Source organism: Acipenser ruthenus, chromosome 3 (assembly GCF_902713425.1).
Source record: "Acipenser ruthenus chromosome 3, fAciRut3.2 maternal haplotype, whole genome shotgun sequence".
In the NCBI taxonomy this organism is placed as follows: Eukaryota; Metazoa; Chordata; class Actinopteri; order Acipenseriformes; family Acipenseridae; genus Acipenser; species Acipenser ruthenus.
Window position 1 is genome coordinate 43732160 of NC_081191.1, and position 6372 is coordinate 43738531.

The window sequence follows — 6372 nt, forward strand, 5'->3', positions numbered from 1 at the left end:
GCGGTACTGAAACACACACACACACACACACACACACACACACACACACACACACACACACTATAAAAATGGTTCCAGTGCCCCTGTCTACAACATCACAATGGTCTAATATTGCTTCTATATTGCTTTATGCTTTGTATTTATATAAACAGAAAATAATACTTGAAAATGAGAAGTGTACCTTGAAATTGCAGCCCAAGTGCAGTTGTGTTTTTAAAAATTCTACCTGCTATGCCACTGGTTCTAAAACTAGTTCCCAGGGAGCAGAGGTTGCCCAGAAAGTCTCCAGGAAATTTTTTTTTTTTTCAAGACATTAAACATCAGGGAGTAATCAGATTCAGCCAATGCTGCTGTAGAAATTAGGCAACATGTGCAATGGGCTCCCTAATTGTCGAAGTGAAAAGATGTTGTATGTGTAACAGTAGCAATAATGAGTTCCATTTCAACAAATATATGGTTTAAATTGTTTTGAGAGGAGAGAGGAGCATTATATATATATATATATATATATATATATATATATATATATATATATATATATATATATATACACTGTATATACCAGCTATTACAGGCTTATCATCATCATCCCAATTCCAATGGGAGCAGGCTGAGTTGTCATGCCAGTTTGTATTTCTGTGCCAGTTGTGGTCAGCCGCCACATACAAAACAAACAAGTGGCATGCAGATTTAATCATTAAAGAGTATGAATTATGAAATGAAATTTTATTTCTATAGATCAACAAGCTTCTCAGGAGACAGGCAACTAAAAACCTGACCTGCTCAGAACTTGACACTGTGTTCATAGCTTCCCCCTTCAGCCCAGCACTGGTATAGTGTCTCTTAGGGAACTGGCATGCTACTAACAAGAACCTCTAAGGATTCTGGGCATTGGATTGGGTGCAACACATGACAGAATCCAATCACATTACAATGAGCTTCCAGGTGCATTGATAACATGCGCCCACCTATATAATCATGCAACAGAAACCGATCTGCAATGCTTTTCAAATACAAAATGCAAACAATGTCTACTAGAATCAGAGATGATAGACACTCTGGGAGCCAAAATTCCTGATGGAGGAGGCTGTACTGTCATTTTTGCTGTCTCCACCCTTGCCTGATTCTGTAATGATCGTTTAATAATTGGTTACTGTACCTTTAAATTATATTGATAGTCTTTTAGTGGCATCTGCTAGGTTGTACACTGTGTACCTGGAGTAACATGGGTTAACTAGCAGGATAAATAATAAAAGTACTTGACTCTGTGACATGTATGGTATAGAATGGAACTGTGGAACTAGGCAGTGCATGGTCTGAAGCATTTGACTAAAAAAATAAATCAAACCAGCCCATCCATGGTTACGTGCTAGAATATAGCAGCTAGTTCCTAGTACCCTTCTCCTGCTTCTGTATCCACTTCACACTGACAAGTATTTTGCTGATGGTTTATTTGAAAAGTGCATTATTGAAATAATGCAATAATTTTTGTCATTTTTAAGAGTGTCTTAAATGACATCAGGCAAAGGCACATGGAAGAAACACATGGAGCAGACACGCGACACAAAAGAGAGCTTGTCATGTTGGGGTTGTTGTTTAATTGCATTGTTAATAGTGTGTTCTCTTTAGGAAATTTGACATTTGTAGCACTGCTGAAAAGCCCTTAACGGCTGGGAGTGTCAGAGAGACACAGAGAAGTTTTTTTGCCTGTATAGTTTGGGAGAGAGAAAAGAGAGCTGAAGAGAGAGAAACCAGAAGTCTTAACACTTACAGCTACAGTGCCTATAGAAAGTCTACACCCCCTTTCAAAATGTTCACCTTTTGTTGCCTTATAGCCTGGAATGCATTAAATCGTTTTTTTTCATTTATCTACACATCCTACCCCACAACTTCCAAGTGAAAAAAATATTCTAGAAATTTGTAGAAAATTAATTAAAAATAAAAACTGAAATAGCTTGGTTGTATAAGTGTCCACCCCCCCTTGTAATAGCAATCCTAAATTAGCTCAGGTGTAACCAATCGCCTTCAAAATCACACACCAAGTTAAGTGGCCTCCACCTGTGTTAAATTGTAGTGATTCACATGATTTCAGGATAAATTCAGCAGTTCCTGTAGGTTCCCTCTGCTGGGTAGCACCAAGGCGCTTTCAAAAGAACTACAGGACAAAGTTGTTGAAAGGCACAGATGAGGGGATGGGTATAAAAAATATCAAAGGCCTTGAATATCCCTTGGAGCATGGTCAAGACAATTATTAAGAAGTGGAAGGTGTATGGCACCACCAAGACCCTTCCTAGATCAGACTGTCCCTCCAAACTGGATGACCGAGCAAGAAGGAGACTGATCAGAGAGGCTACCAAGAGGCCAATGGCAACTTTGCAAGAACTACAGGCTTTTATGGCCAAGACTGGTCAAAGTGTGCATGTGACAACAATATCCCAAGCACTCCACAAATCTGGCCTGTATGGTAGGGTGGCAAGAAGGAAGCCATTACTCAAGAAAGCCCACCTTGAATCCCGTTTGAAGTATGCAAAAAACACTCAGGAGATTCTGTAGCCATGTGGCAAAAAGTTTTGTGGTCTGATGAAACTAAAATCGAACTTTTTGGCCTAAATGCAAAGCGTTATGTTTGGCGCAAACCCAACACAGTGCATCACCCAAAGACCACCATCCCTACTGTGAAGCATGGTGGTGGCAGCATCATGTTATGAGGATGTTTCTCATTGGCAGGGACTGGGGCACTTGTCAGGATAGAAGGGAAAATGAATGGAGCAAAGTACAGAGAAGTCCTTGAGAAAAACCTGCTGCCCTCTGCAAGAAAGCTGAAACTGGGACGGAAGTTCACCTTTCAGCATGACAACGACCCAAAGCACACAGCCAAAGCTACACTGCAGTGGTTAAGGAACAAAAAGGTAAATGTCCTTGAGTGGCCCAGTCAGAGCCCCGACCTAAATGCAATCGAAAATTTGTGGCATGACTTGAAGATTGCTGTCCATCAACACTCCCCAAGGAACTTGACAGAGCTTGAACTGTTTTGTAAAATATTGCCAAATCTAGGTGTGCAAAGTTGGTAAAGACCTATCCCAACAGACTCACAGCTGTAATTGCTGCCAAAGGTGCTTCCACCAAGTATTAACTCAGGGGGGGTGGAGACTTATCCAATTATGATCTTTCAGTTTTATGTTTTTAATATATAATTTTTTTCTCAATAAAAGCTTTTTTCCCCTTAACAGTGTGCAGTATGGTGTGTAGATAAGTGGGAAAAAATCCTCATTTAAATGCATGAAACTCTGAGGCACTGACGCAACAAAATGTGAAAAAAGTTCAAGGGGGTGTAGACTTTCTATAGGCACTGTAAATGTGTTTTGTGGGATTGCAGATAACACAGTGGCAAGAACACTTAAACAACATATTTTATGCATACAGTTATTGCATCAGACTGACAACTTAGCATTAAAAGTGGTTATAGCTAATGAAAAAATGTTATACATTTTAACTGTGCAGTTTTGAAAGAAATATATGTATAACAAACATTGAACAGTCCTCAGGCTCCCTACCTGTGCAGGTTTGAGACAAGCTGACTGTCTCCCTTGTTTACTCGTTACCACAACATCAGGCTCTAATGGCATTATTATTATTATTATTATTATTATTATTATTATTATTATTATTATTATTATTATTATTATTATTTAGTCACTTATCAAAAGTAACATTATCACTTTACCTTACCTTTTATAATATTTGCAATTGTTCTAAATAGTTTTGAGCAGTGTTCCACAAATGTTGAATTTTATAGATTTTTTTTATATGACCTGGAAAAGAGCTTTGAACGGTTTTGAAAAGTCCAGCTCCTTATCGAAGTTTCTTGAATTTATCTTACTCTTCTCCATTCTGGGTAGTGGATTTCCATGGCTACCTGTGCTGCCCCTTGACCCCTCAGTGACGTTGCTCTAAAAGTCCAAAACAATCATATTCTGTCAGTTATTTCAGCTGTATCTGATCTGACAAGTACAAGGCAGACTGATTATAATAACACAAATTAAACTGACATGTCTAAGTTTTATTTAAATAAACCTCCTTTAAAAATGGCTCCACTTTCGAAAAACAAAGCAGGTTAATTGAGAGGGCGATCTAAAGGGACACCCATGGAAGCCATGCAAGAGAAACTAGAAGTTCTGGGGAGTTGTTGGGCTTTAAAAAAAGAGTTCTGTCCCAAATCATACAAAATAAATATATTAATAAAAACTCAGAACTAATCAGAGTCTGACTTAAAGTATTCTACAAGTAGTACGCTACGAAGTGTGAGGACTGTAGTAGTGTGTGTGGAGATACATATATAAAACCTTATTAAAATGAGTTAGTGCGTGGACTGCAAGGGGAAGACTTCTGCACCAAGATATTTAAAATGTTAAACCACCGGAATATTCATAGGCAGAACTATGAACCTCATCGCAGCATTCAGGGACATTAGAGCAGACCAGTTAATTCTGTATCCTGATAATGAACTGAAATCATCAAAAACAGATAATAGATGGGGAAGTGATTGGGGGGCATTAATGACAAATAGTAATACATCATCGGTATAAAGTGAAATATGATGTTGTGTGTCATAAAGACTGAGGGGAATGAATGGCAGACTGACGGACGGCTTTGGCTAATGGTTCAAGTGACAGGGCGAATAATAACAGGGAGAGCGGACAGCCTTGGAGATAGTGAACTGGGGTGAGCATTTACTGCCAGTGAGCACCATCACAGGGATTGGTATATAGAATTTTAACCGTATTAATAAACACAGACCCATATAGTCTAGAGCCGACCAGATGTACTCCCATTCCAGACGATCAAAATCCTTTTCGGCATCTAAAGAGAGGGTGTCAATGTCTATAGCCATGTAAATGACATTGTAGCGTGCACGGGTGTAGTGGTTCAGGGCTGATAGGTGACGCAATCTGAAAAGACATAAACTCGATTTACTCTCCGGCTCTTTTGTACAGCGGTATCGGCGCTATGCTTCAGAGCGGGAGGTCTCGGGTTCGTGTCCCAACTCTTCTTGTGAGAAACCCCTGCCTGCGGGAACGGAGATCGTTACAATATGAAAAAGGCGACGAACATTATCGGAGGCTAGTCGAGTCTTAATAAAACCAGTTTCATCATGATGAATTAGTTTAATCATATACGCATCTAGGCAGCGCGATAGCAACTTGGCATATAGCTTAACATCTGAGTTTATCAATGAAAGAGGGCTTTCTTTAGTAATAAGGAAATATAGCCGAATTATAGCCCTTGTCACTCCCATACGGAAAGAAAATATATTTTCAATATATGTTTCATGAAAAACATTTTAAATATATGAATAATATATTTATAACCTTACCATATATTTTCCAACATATAAAATAAATACAGTATATGGCTCACAGATTAAATTATATTTAAAATATACTCCAAATGCACTAGATATTTTTATGTATTTTTATACATTACTAATTCATTTTATTTAACTGACAAAAAATATATTTTACAATATATTGTTATAAATATATATTTGAAACAAACTTACCATACATTTAAAATATGTTATGTTTTTGCCTTACATATATTATGTTTTTGCCTTACATTTGTCATACATTTTTAAAACATTATTTATGGATGCTATTTAAATATATTAAAATATATATATTTAGCAACAAATTGGTGTAAATATTTTGGAACTGAATAAAAATACATTAAGAATGTATTCATAAGTTTCCCTGAAACGTATAATGATGAATATGTGATGTTGACCTTAGACATTGATTAAACATTAACTAAATATATATACCATACAGTAAATAAACTATATATTTAATTTTATTGAAACATGCATTTACCTTTTTAAATGTAATATTAATCAATATATTTATTATACAAAGCATTACACATGTATTTGCCATATATAGATATTGCCTGAGCAGACTCATGTAAATTAGTTGCTTGCTAAGGACGCTGGAGGTTGGGATTTTTGTGTGGAATGTGATTATTTGTTGATTATTGTAAATCTCTGATTACTGTTTTTGTGACAATTGTTCAAGTTATTGTTTTACATGTTTATGGTTCATTTGGGAGTATTTCTGTGATTTGTTGTTAATCTGTGATAATCACCGAGAGGTCTGTGCGCCCACGCGAGTGGAGAGGTGTGCATGTGTTTGTGTTAGTGAGCGGTGAGTTACTGATCTGGAAATCTCTGACAAATAAACACCTCTGGTGTTTTAAGAAGAGCTGCGTTGCTTCCTTTATTAAGACATAACGGTGATTTTAAGTGCCTTGCTTGTCTACTATATATATATATATATATATATATATATATATATATATATATATATATATATATAT